At 41.6% G+C, this 13781-nt stretch overlaps 1 non-coding gene and 1 pseudogene across 1 annotated transcript; both read right to left on the bottom strand.

Moving 5' to 3' along the window:
* Window positions 1–2381: 2381 nt before the first annotated feature.
* LOC143686545 (ATM interactor pseudogene) lies at window positions 2382–9556 on the bottom strand (annotated as a pseudogene).
* LOC143689140 (U6 spliceosomal RNA) lies at window positions 7614–7720 on the bottom strand. Its single transcript, XR_013178606.1, has one exon. It is a non-coding gene; the product is annotated as a U6 spliceosomal RNA (small nuclear RNA).
* Window positions 9557–13781: the final 4225 nt, after the last annotated feature.

Here is a 13781-nt window from a genome sequence, read left to right as displayed (position 1 = left end):
AGATGGTCTTTCTGCTTGAAGGTGAAGTACTCTAGATCGTAGCTGATTGTGTTTTCAGGGAAGCATCAGAATATAAACTCTCTGTAGATGACGGAAGACTTAAAATGGCCGTGGTTAGCTTACTAGTATTTTATAAAAGTGAAAGTTCATTACAAAAATGATGCAATTGAGAAGGAAATTTCATTGTTTCTGTGACCTGGACATTTTTAAAGAATACCTGAAATTATGATCAAAAAAATATTTGTCTAATATCTGGCAGGACAGTACTAGGCCAGCTCCTGGGCAAGGGACACATTGACAAATCTCTAAAACCTTTATATAATTTCTGAAGTGTTTATATTAATAACATTTTACTCATACAACTGTAACCAACAGAAGGTTAAAAACTCTTTTTTAATGTGATAGCACTTCCCATATGTTACGATTGGGTTTATGTGTCAACTTGGCAGGTGATGGTGCCCAGTTGTCTGGTCAGGCGAGCACTGGCCCAACTGTTACTGCAAGGACATTGCTTGGCTGCCTGATAAACCAGAAGGCTGGTGTAGTAAATCATCAGCACATCGATTGCATCCATGGCTGTTGACGTCTGCCATTGGCCAAAAGGAGTGTCTTCTGTAATTAGTGATGTTTGTTCAAATCAGAGGAAGGCTCTAAAGGAGAACTCAGAAGAGCGAATCTTTCTCTGGTTCAGCCAGCCAGCCTCTCCTTGGGGATTTGTTAAGACCTTCCTTGGAGCGGTCAGCTTGCAGCCTGCCCTAGGGAATTTGGACTCGTGTGTCCCCACAGTTGTAAGAGGCATCTTCATAAAATCTCACATTTATAGATCTCTCCTGTTGGTTCTGTTTCCCTAGAGAACCCTGACTAATGCACCATGCAACTCATAATGTAGCAAATAAACCTATTTCCAGCACCTCTCTTTTTAGAAGAGGAAAGAATCCTTTGTGATTTTCCAGTGGCCATCTGGAAAATCCTAAGGAAAGTTAGTGATTAGGAAGATGCCATTTAAGGTCTGATTTTGGAAAGGTGAAATGTCAAAACTGATCAGGGCTGAGCATTTTGTTACATAAGATCATGGGTCACTGTGAAAAATATTTGGTTCCCTCCTTAAAGTGACAATAAGGTATTTCAGAAGTCAACAGAGCAATTAACATGATTGTGAAAAAAAAGCCCTAGCTCTTTCAAAAGTGAGAAGAGTCATTTTCTAAAACAATAAAGGATGATAAGATCAACATAAAGCATGGAATCTGATTTTTAGATACAGATTCTTTGCCTTCTTAGGTAGATAAATTGGATGGTTAAGAAAATCTTTTACAACCTCCTACTAAGAGCAGACCAATAATCCAAGAAAACTTAGTCATTTTAACAGAGAGAAAACCAAATTCTAATTTGCATGAAGATTCTATCCGATAAGAAGGCACTTATAATCTTATCAGCCAATTACATCTTAGCCAGCCTTGGCCATGACAAGTAAAATTCCTTTTCAGCAAACCTTTATACCTTTCTATCTCCACTCAGGGTTTTTCCTGCATGTCCCTGTTTCTCATTCAGCAACAACCAGTCAATTTACCTCAAGACAAAACTTTCTTTTTCCTTAACAAACACACATCCTACAAACCTAACATATTTAAATTACGAAAAAAGTTCTTGGAAATGGTCTTTAAGCCAACATCCTAAAAACACGATGAGTCCTCAAATAAAGTTTGTGAGAATAACTCAGTTTGGTTTGACACAAATCAACATTTTTTATCATCTTAAAGATCTAGTAGATATAATGTTAGCTTATTTGATCAGTAAACCGTATAAATTTCAGAAAACTATACCGAAGTAGAATAAAATTGTATGCTTGTATTGTGCTTAACATTTCATAACTCAGAAACAACTGTTTTTATTTAACTAATAATATTAAACTCATCCTATGTGGCAAAGGTTTATCTGAATTATGTGAACTTGAATTTATATATATATTATATATGTTTTATATAAACATTTGGGTTTAGGTCTAAAAATACTCTTTTCTGAGTGGGCCATGGTGGCTCAGCAGGCGGAGTTCTTGCCTGCCATGCTAGAGACCCGGGTTCGATTCCCACTGCCTGCCCATGAAAAAAAAAATTGTCTTTCAGAAATATTAGAAGTTTGTTTTCCTTAATTTCTGGAGCTTTAAGAGTATTAACTCAGATCTCTTCAAGCCAATTTTTTTTTTAGATCAATATCATACAGTTTATAATACACTCACATTTATATGCAAATTTCATGTTTACAAATACAAGTGGCAAAAGAACCACAAAGAATCTAGACATCCAATAGTTAATACTGTTGTCCCCAATCCCCATTTTCTAAATCCAGAAGAAAACTAAATGGCATCCTGCATGTGGACTTCACTTTTAGAAGTTGGAGACTGGGTGTAGTTCTGCACATGTCTGAGTTTCCACAGAACTGAACTGAGACTCCATCGTGTTCCAGGCCAAATCAGCCAGAAGGAAATCAACCATGGCTGCCTGAGTTTCATTGCTGGTGAAAAACAAACTCCCCAGGGTTTCAAAACCAGAATTCATGGTCTGTGTTTCTGTACTGTTCAGCTGAACTTTGCTTTCTAGAGCCGGGAGGTTTTTAGTGGAAATCATTTCTGTTTGGGTTTCTGTGTCAGATGAATCAGTGCTCATAGAAAAGCTGGAGTGTTTCAGGAGACTGCCCAGAGACAGATGAGGGCTACTGTCTAAAAAGAAGTTTAAGTCTGTCTGCGTCTGCGTATCAAACATTTCAAGGCCCAAGAAGTTAGCATTTCCCCTACAACTGTAGGACTGAGCAGAGGTGTCTGCAAGTAAAAAGTCAGTTTGGGTCTCTATGTCCAGTGATTCCAAGACTGGTTCAGTGTTCATACTGCTAAGTTCACTCTCTTCTGTTTGAGTTTGGATGTTTGAGGCTGAAAAGAACTCTTCAATATCAAAATCTATTCCGGGATTCTGGGTTGGGCCAGATGGGAGCTGGGTGTCAGGTCCAGTGTTCATGTCAGATGAAAGACTGCGATTATCCAATGTCTGACCTGGCAGGTTACTTGACAAGATGTTTTCTAAATCGCTTAATAAATCTATGGTTTGGGTCAGATTATCTGTCATGTTTTGTGAAGGAAGTATACTGTTCTGCTCACTGAAGTGTATAATTGGTGCAGATTTCTCAGTATCTTGATTTAAAGTCTTAGGGTCATTCTGAGGTAACAAATCAAGAGTTATGGTCCCTGCTACCAAACTGTTGCTTATAATATTGTCTGTAGAAACCCCGAATGAAGAATGGACATTCTCAAAAATGTCTCCACACATTACTGCTGGGTCCATGTGGACTGCGTCATCTGTGGAACTTTGCAGTCCACTAGTTTGAGTTTCTCTGGAGATCCCACCTGACTGGAAACCAGCATCTAAAAAAGCATCAGTCTGAGAAGCAATGGATGAAGTTGCTCTGGAACTGGGTAACAGTGTTTGTGTATGGACACTAATGGGAAGTGAAACTTTAGAACCAAATGTCAAATCAGTCTGAGAACAAGACAATACAGAGGAGTCTGGGGAAGCCCATTGTGCAGAAGGCATGAAGCTCGGTGAGGCATAAGACAGATCTGTCCGCACATTGATGGAAGAAATGCCGCTCTTCTGACATGTATTCCCTAGTTGTTGTAAAGTACGAGGCGGACTTTTACCCAAGTTCACTTGAATACCTGTGCTAATTGGCTCCACATTAATGGGATTCACAATTTTTGAGAGAGGCAGGCTCTCCCTAAGAGAGCAAGCCTCTGAATCTAGGCCAAGGATCAGGGCTCCTATGGACAAGGGAAGCAAGTGAATGGTGCCCATGGCAGAGCCCTGCTGATCCACACCCACCACCACAGGCTGGGCTGAGGAGTCGGCTGTAGTAGGCACTCTTCAAGCCAAATGGAATGGCGCTATTGTAAAGAGTTTGATTAGTTAATTGGTAATACCGTCTGGAGGTAGGAAAATATTATTCATCAAACATACACATAGACCAAATGGAGAGCTTATAGCATCAATTTAAAATTTTTTGCCATGAGTCAGACATAAAAACATAGAGAACATGGAAAGATAAATCTCACTATTTTATATAAGCTGTTTTAGTTCTTGCAATATCTTAGTAGACTTTGAGTCCAGTTAAAATAGGTCTCCCATTTGGCCTATTTAATTTGGGAGCCCTTTTCCTGGAGTGCACCCTGAGATGAGTAGGTTTGTCTAAATAGAACATTTCCAATAATGGCCATAGTAACTCTAGGTCGTCTTTGGCGAGATTTTGCTATTTGGTTAGGTAGGAACAGCTTTTTTTTTTAATGCAATTTTATTGTGATATATTCACATACCATACAACCATCCAAAGTGTACAATCAGTTATTCACAGTATCGTGGAATTGTGCATTCATCACCACAGTCCATTTTTGAACATTTTCATTACTCTAAAAAAATAAGAATAAAAGTAAAAATTAAAATTAAAAGAACACCCAAAACATTTTTACCCCCTACCCTCCGCTCATTATTTATTTATTTATTGTCTTTATTGTCTTACTCATCTTTGTCCATACACTGGATAAGAAGTGTCAGTCGCAAGGTTTCATAATCACATGGTCACATTGTAAAAGCTGTATAGTTACACAATTGTCTTTAAGCGTCAAGACTACTGGAACACAGCTCAACAGTTTCAGGTATTTCCTTCTAGCTATTCTAATAAGTTAAAAAGTAAAAAAGGATATCTACACAATGCATAAGAATAACCTCCAGAGGACCTCTTGACTGTATTTGAAATCTTTCTGCCACTGAAACTTTATTTTGTCTCATTTCTCTCTTCCCTCTTTTGGTCAAGAAGGTATTCTCAATCTCACGATGCCAGGTTCCAGCTCATCCCTGGTAGTTCTGTCCCACGTAGCCAGAGAGATTCACACCCCTGCGTAGATGGAAATACTAGTGGTCAAATAGAAGGAGGGATAAGAGGCATGATATGTATGAATTTTTTCTTTTTATTTCTTTTTTCTGGAGTGATGCAAATGTTCTAAAAAATGATCATGGTGATGAATACACACAACTATGTGATGATACTGTGAGTTATTGATTGTACACCATGGGTAAGCAAGTATGTGTGTGAAGATGTGTCAATAAAAATATTTAATATAAAAAACTGAGCCTTCTCCTCATCGAGAATGACCCACTAACCTTTGAACTAAAAGCTAATGAGATCCGAGAGCTTGAAAGCAAAGGGAGGGCGGCTCAGATGCGAGAGAACTCATCCAGGACCCCTGGGGCTGAGAGGGGCATGGAGAGCTCAAAGGGCCCTGTGGCACCTTCCCTGCCTTTCTTTGCATCTCCAGAGTCTTCAGCAGTTGCCTTCAGGTGCTGTCCTCTTGCCAAAACTGATAAAAGAAAACTTTTCATGCGATTTAGGATTGTACTGCTTTACTGAGCCATACGTGAACCAGGCAGCTGCCCATGCAGATAATGGAAGGCAGGAGAAAGGGCGGCCACGGGGCAAAAGGGAAGCAAGTGAGGGAATGTGCTCTGATTGGCTGACATTGAGTTTCCATCTCATATGGGGGGGTCCTTACAAAGTGGGGGGCAGATGTGCATTGATTACTATAGTACATGTGTCCAATCTGATACATCATCTCTACTGGACCAAACTGGTTTACAGGTCGATGCTGGCCCTTCTTAGAAAAGGGACCTTCCCAGCAACACCCAATGCAGGTGACCACTTTATTTTACTTAATACTTCTCGCTATAAATAAATATATATATATATATAAATTCCAAATTTATAATTCCAAATTTGCATACATATTTAAATTATAAATTAAACCTCTTATTTCCTGAGGCCTTAAAGTTCTAAGAGTTAACAATTTTTGCCAACAATTTTGAGACTGAATTAGCACAGTAATTAATATTAATATACTATTGATAGAAACACCACAACCATATCGTGAGTGTTTTTTTTTGCATGGGCAGGCACTGGGAATCGAATCCAGGTCTCTGGCATGACAGGCAAGAACTCTGCCACTGAGCCACCGTGGCCCACCCCATATCACAAGTTTTGATTAAGTTTTGAAGTTATCTAATTGCCCCCTTTATTAGCACATCTGTTTTTTTTGTTTGACTTGCATGCTGTGTGGCGGATTTCACATTTCATTATTTTTCCATGTGAGTATCCCATTGTTGCAGCACTATTTGTTGAATTTTTTGTTAGTTTTCCTTGTTAATTTGTTGGGAAGTGCATGGACTGGGAACTGAACCCGGGTCTCCCGCATGGCAGGCGAGAATTCTACCACTAAACTATCTTTGTACCCCCTGGCACATCCGCTTTTACTCCCTGGAGCAGGGCAGGCAGGAAGGGGGCCTTCTTTCATCCAGTGAAGGAAGAGAGAATGTGAAAGAAGGAAAGGGAAGGCGAACCCAGTGGAGGCCTCAACTCACAGACACCGTCTCAGGCAGGACGGTTCTCACAAGGAGTATGCAGGGAAGTGGGAGATGAGGGAAATTAATACCGTAAAACTATTCCTGTCGGATAGTCTTTGTATGTCCTGCCAGTGTGTTTGGACTCCAGTTTGAAGATGCCTCCAAATCTGCTTTTGAGACAATGGAAAAGCTGAAAACAAGCCTGGGGTCCTGGTGGTGATTGGAAGTAGTCTATCCTAAAGGACAGCTGTGCCAGAAATCACTGGTCAATGTCAGCACCAAGGAGGCCTTAAGACTGAAGCCACAGATGGAAACTCTGCAAAAGGACTAACAGAAGTTTTTAGAACTATATTTTTAATTAAAAAAAAAAATAGAAAAGTGTAATTTTCCCAAATGGCTTCATTACTTCACAACTAGGAAGAGAACACTTACTTTACATTTCCTTTGGCCCTCCTCTGTGTGATCCGACCATTTTAGAGATTCTCCCTGTGGGGATCCAGGGCTGGGCTCCCCTTTATGTTGAGAGTAGGTCGCTGCTTGGAGCCTCCCACATGGCCAGCACAGGGGTTAGAGATCAGCAGCCCTCCTCAGGGGGGTGAAGCTGCAGATGGTAAATGAGGCACTGAGACTCCCCTCCCCGATCGCTATTGACAGCAAACCTCCAGACCCCTGTGTCACGAGACCCTGCTGAAACTCTTGTCACACCCTCTGAAATTTCTTTGTCGTGAGTTCTTAAAAGCCATGCTCTGGCACTCCCGGCCCTTTGCAGAGCACTAACCTTCATTTTACACGACCAGCCACCACTATGGAAGATCTTCTCCTGTTCTTAAGTCCTAATACACTCATGCCTAACTCTGCCGGGTGTATTCTTTGGTCTTGGGTCTGAGCTGGGTTGTAACATTTCCAGTATTGATCAGTGAGCAGGTAGCATTTGTTTCCAATGTTTTATATACATGAGACTGTATTTTATATTAGAAATATTATTCATGTCTGTATTATATTTGATTGCTTTACTTTACTTACCAAAATAATTTATAGCTCTGTAAATTCTATTTTTAGCAAGCCATATAAAGAGAATTTGAATGTAAGTAAAACTATCTAAAACCATCAACTTGTCTTGTGATTTAAAAAACTAGGGATAGTTTGTAATTTAACACCATGTGAGCCCATTGTTTTTTTTTTTTAAATATGGAACGCTTCACAAATTTGCATGTCATCCTTGCACAGGGGCTATGCTAATCTTCTCTGTATTGTTCCAATTTTAGTATATGTGCTGCCAAAGCGAGCACTGTTTTTTTTAAATGGCTCAAAATAAACACAGGATGAGGTATATTATTGTGACAGTACCTCACACTAGGGACAAGAAGAATACAAAAACTTCCAGAGAGAATACAAGTAACCTGTAAATGATTAAAATCAGAATGACTTTGATTTAACAACCAGACCTAGAAGGCAATGAAGTAATGCCTTAAATATTTCTGAAGGAAAATGATCATCAACCTAGAATTCTATACCCAGCCAAACTAACACCCCAAGGTAAGGGCACAAACAAGACATTTTCAAATATGAAGACACTCAAAAAATTTCCTTTCTTACACACTTCCTTAAGAAGTTTGGGGTTTCTGGTTCACCAAAATGAGAGGCTAAACCAAGAAAGAAAAAGATATGGGATGCAAGGAGAAGAAAAGCCACTATGGGCAAAAGGCAGAGATGAGGAAAGAGGATCTCAGGGTGACAATTGTACGGCAAGCATAGAGGAACCCGTTGCTTTTTGAAGACCACTCAAGATGTCTGACCTTGGATGTTTTGAAATAGGATGAAATATGTCCTAGTAAAAAAAACAGGCTTTGAAGTGAGACATCCGCACATCTAATTTTAGTTCAACCATTTGTTCTTATATAAACCTCAATTTTCTTATCTATAAAAAGGAATACAGGTAGTTCAGTGGTAGAATGCCTGCTCGTCTTTCATGTGGAGACCTGGGTTCGATTCCTGGACCATGCACCCCCCCCAAAAAAAAAGTAATAATACTTTCTATCTTGCATTCTTTTTTTTCTTTCTTTGACAGGAATTAAATGAGATAATGTGTTACAGGGCCTTGGATTTAGAGGTGTTTAAAAATGGTGATTATTCTTACCATGATGTTGGACAATGTCGTGTTTATAACCACAGTTGGTCTCTGTGCATGATAACCAGTCCCAAAATTACCATGGGAAACTGGGTAAGTCCCTTTACCCTCTTAGGCCTGGTTACCTGACGTGTCCAACACAAGGATTATACTCTTTACGTCCTGTCCAACTTTAACACGCTCAGACACTAACTTTCCATGGGCCTCGCTAACTGTCGAAAGATAATTCAGAGTTGAGTTTGCAGATTAAAGTGCTTTATTTGGGACACCAAAAGTTTTGCTGCAGCCAGGAAGTGGGATCATTTGCAAGAACGGAAGCAGCTTTGAGCTTCTAGGGACAGCAAATGGCTTTTATAGATGTCAAAAGGAAGTTTGCTTGACTCTCCTTGAGGAGAGGAGGTTTGTCCATCTTTTAGGGGCGGGTTTAGGGTGAAGTGGGCTTTATTTTGTACTGGGTCAAACGTAATGAACTAGGGGCTTGACTGGCTTTCTGAGTCAGCTGCCTTGGTGGGGATTTCACATTTCAAAAGACATCAAGGGGAAATTCAAGGGGGAGTTCAAAGAGGAAACAGGGGATGGGTGATTTTTTTGGCTTTCTCTATATAATTTTGTCACTATGCCCAGCTGTAATCCCCAGACCTGCACTTGAGACATGCTTGGAAGCAGAAATGCAGATTCTCAGGCTTCACCTCGGAAATACTGACTCGGAATCTGCATTTTAATAAGGTCCCCAGGTGACTCCCATGTACCTTAGGTTTAGAGACGCTTTGCTCTGCAGTTCTCAGAATAGTTAGATTTGAGGCATCTTAGAGAAAGACACAAGAACTAGAATGACTATAAATATGGAAATTCCATCAACTCTAGGGGTTAGGCTGCTTCTAAGAGTCTAGGTACAATCTTCCTCATTGCTGAAAATATCAAATTTGTTCATTTTTAAATATTTTATTCCAGGGGACAACAGGCATTCACAATTTACTCACCGGTGAGCAGGCAGCATCCCTGTCTCTTAGTTATCTGAAATTAAATGATGACCTTTTATTCCTCCCCTGCCTCTGGAATCAAGCAGAAGTAATTTCCAATCCCTTCCCTGCATCATGTTGGCCATTTAGCCTTGGGAGAGTTACTTAGCTGCGTTGAACCCAAATACCCCCCTGTAAAGAGAGGAAAATAATCCCCTCAAGGGTTGTTTTGAGGATTATGAGATAATGGATGAAACCACTTAGCACAGGCCTGGAATATGGCAGAGGTTAATGGTATTACCAAAAGGAAATTTACTATACAAAATGGCAGGTAATGGCATTATATTAGTATGGCTGTCATCGTTATTAATAGTCCTGGAGACACTTTCAAATGGAGTGCATGGACTGAAAACGCTTCCAGGCACACTCCCACAGTGACTTGGTGGTACCCAGCTCCCCTGATTTACAACTCAGTGGCTCTTTCCGTCACGATGCTGCCGCTTTCAGACTCCAAAGACATGAGCCACCTTTGGTGGGGAGTTGAATTAGTTTGGTCTTGGCGGACCCTGTTTGGGACCCGAAATAGCTTATGCTAACCTCTGAATCCAGTACTAACTTGGTTCCACTCCATGTGCAATTGCAGCTCTGAGTCCACCCAGCCCAAGGCCAACATGGGGCACTTGGGCTACTGATGCCCTCAGCTTTAGTCTGATCGGTGGGTTCCGAGCCCAGACTGTGGCAGCTGTTGGCCCAGATGTTCACCTTTGGTTTTGCCTGCAGGTCTAGGTTATAAGGGATTGTGGTTCCACATTTATTTAACCTAAAATCTCAGACTGCACATCAGGCTGTGCTCAGTGTGAGCTGTGGGGTTGGGAGGCATTCCATGCCCAGTGTATGGGGGCAGCTGATGGGGCAGTGTTCCACACTCAGGGTGCCTGGGAAAAAACTCTCTGAAACCTTGGGCAAGGATGTGGACTTCTCCTGAGGACATGCTGCCTACTCAACACCCACTTGCTCCCCATGCTATGCTAACCGAACCACACGGATGTTCGTATATTGTTCCCATTCCTTTCACCAGCCACTGCCTGCTCTTCAGGGGGGATAATCTCATCCTCCATTTCAAGGAGTGGATCCCGATTAACCTAAACTAATCACAAAAGCCCATTTTCCAACCCATCACAAGTTTTTTCAGAGATCTTATTAGGAAGGACATTGGCTTTCCCACCATAGGTGAGATGGGGTTTGTTCTAGTTTGCAAGCTGCCGGAATGCTATATACCAGAAATGGAATGGCTTTTAAAAGGGGGAGTTTAGTAAGTTGCAAGTTTACAGTTTTAAGGCCATGAAAATGTCCAAATTTAAGGCAAAGCTATAAAAATGTCCAAATTAAGACACCCAGGCCAATGATGTTCAGGGTTTCTCTTCTAACTGAAAAGGCACATGGCGATGTCTGCTAGCTTTCTCTCCAGGCTTCTCCAACAGCTTCCCTTCGGGCATTTTCCTTCTTCATCTCCAATGACCTCCAGCTATGTGGGTCTGTTGGTTCTGGTGACTCTGTCGGATCAGGCGGCTCTAAAGCTTTTTCCAAAATGGTTCCCTCTTAAAAGGCTTCCAGTAAGCAAACTTACCTTGAATGGGTGGAAATACATCTCCCTGGATACCATCTTATCAAAAGGTCCCACCCACAATTGGGTGGGTCATATCTCCATGGAAACAACAAAAGACATCCCACCCAGCAATATTGAATGAGGATTAAAGGACATGGCTTTTCTGGGGTCCATAATAGCTTCAAACCAGCCCAGGTTCAGCCATCTTTAAATTTTAATTTTAGATGATAGGATGAACTCAGCAGGAGAGGCAATGTGGGACATCCAGGTTGCTAGCATTTCATATCCTTGTAGATTAGAATTGTCCTGATTTATCCACTTTGCATTGTTTGTGTGCCCCCTGGGTGGCATCCGTGTGATGGGGAATATTTTCTATGTGCTTATTAAGCTCCAAAGAGAAGGAATGAGATAAGATTAAAATCCACCTTCTCTTCTTCTTAAGACCAAAGTGGTACTGCAATTGCATAAAATGCATTCCATAAAGCTGCTCCAACACATTGGAGATGCTTAAAGTATAGTTTACTCAAATTACAAAATAATACCTTAAGAAATCCATAAAGAAAACTTGGCTGTGATCTTGTGGAAAAACACAAGAGACTTATATTCAGATGCATCCAGGTTTGTGAGAACTTTGGGCAAGTTAGTTAACAAAATCAGTGAAGATAATTTTGCTGAGCTGAAGAAACACATTAATCTCTAGATAAGAGGCCCACCAGAGCCAGGAGGAACTGAAGAAAGAATGGTCTCAGGCAAAATAGAATGAGATATCTAAATTCCGAGCATAGAGAAAAAATCATCTATATATCCACTAAAGGGGGGAGAGAGTTGTCTGTACCGGCTAGTGTTCTTTTCTCAGCAAGCGTTATGATACGTAATTCAGATCGGACCCAAAATAATCAGAAGTCTCGTGGGAAGAAGGGCTGAAGGTATAAACCATCAGGGCCACAGCTCCACTTATTTTGTGAAAAGAAAACTGACACTTTACACGGCTACCTTTGGGACTAGGTGTCTATGTAACATCCTACCACATCAGGAGAAAGTTACAAACAAAACAATTTAGACCCTGAGATAAACCAAAGGTTAAAAAAAAAGAGAGAGAAAGCAAGAAACAGGGTCACTCTGTCAAATTCTGGTACCCAAATAAATGAAGTTTGAGTCTTTCCTACAGGCTGTGGAGTCCCTAGCCTAGAACACTTAACCTCAGCTTTTACAATGCTGGTATCTCCTGTTTGAAAATGTGCTATTTTTTTCCCATGAGGAAAAGACAAGTTCGATAAACTTGATTTTTTTCTATAAATGCCAGTATTTTTTAAACCTTTTATTTTGAAATTATTTCAAATTTAGAGGATGGTTACAAAAGTAATACGAACTCCATAAGAGAAATCTAACATAACTATACCTCTTCAGATACACAGATCCACCAATTTTAACATTTTGAGCCTAGCCATATCACTCAGTTTCAATCTATCTACCCACCCACCCATCCATCCACCTATCCACCCACCCACCCATCCACCCACCCATCCACCCACCCACCCATCCATCCACCCATCCATCCATCCATCCATCCATCCATCCATCCATCCACCCACCCATTCATCCATCCATCCATCCATCTTTCTATCCATCCTCTGAACATTTGAAAGCAGTTTGCACACATCTTATTCCTTGAACACACAATACTTCTAGGTACATTTCCTGTGAAATATTCACTTACACAATCACCTTAAGTGCAGTTATCAAGTTCAAGAAACTTAACATTGATATAAAGCTTTCAGTCTATATTCCAATTTTTTCTTTTATCTCGATAATGTCCCATTGAGCCTTTTCTCCTTCATTCTTTTTTTAATTTCTCAGTGTGATATTTTACTCATATATAATTAACCAAGAAACTAAATTTAAATTCACATTGAATTCAACTGAACTAAAAATCTCCTCCAGGACTTCCGGAGAAGATGGCAGCTTAGTAAGACACACGGGTCTTAGTTCCTCTTCCAGAACAGCTATTAGGGAAATAGAAACGATACAGAACAGCTCCCGGAGCCATGACAGAGACCAAGAAGACAGCGTACCCCATTCTGGAACGGCTGACTGGCTGGGAGAACCCGCTCCGGTGAGATCGCCGAGGGGTGCAGGCTTCCCTGGGCTGGGGCGGCAGGCGGCCGGAGTCCCTCCCTCCCTCCTTCCCGGGCTGGCTGGGAGAATTGGTCAGGCGGTCCCCTCAAGCCGCAGTGGCTGGAGCCCCCGCCCCCACGCGCGGCCCCCCGGACCAGCTGGGAGAATTGGATCGGAGATCCCCAAGCTGCGGAGAATGGCGACCAGGGTCCCTTCCAAACACGTGGCTTCCCGGTCCGGCTGGGAATGGTGGATAGGCACTCCCCCAAGCTGCGGCGGCTGGCGCCTCCCCACCACGCTTGGCGCCCCGGGCTGGCTGGGAAATTTGGACAGGCGCTCCCCCAAGCCGCTTCGGCTGGCGACCCTCCCCTACAGCGAGAGTTTTCCAAAGTTAAAGGAGCCACAGCATCTTTTACTGGTGGGACCCACAGACAGATGAGTGCCACGAGTGCCACCTACTGGGAAGGATAAGAAAAACAGAGCCCAGAGACTTCACAGAAAAGTCTTTCAACCTGCTGGGTCTCACACCCAGGGAAATCTGA

Source organism: Tamandua tetradactyla, chromosome 6, assembly GCF_023851605.1.
Source record: "Tamandua tetradactyla isolate mTamTet1 chromosome 6, mTamTet1.pri, whole genome shotgun sequence".
NCBI classification, from domain to species: Eukaryota; Metazoa; Chordata; class Mammalia; order Pilosa; family Myrmecophagidae; genus Tamandua; species Tamandua tetradactyla.
The sequence above is the reverse complement of the archived record's forward strand: the minus strand, read 5'-3'. Positions and strand labels throughout refer to the sequence as shown.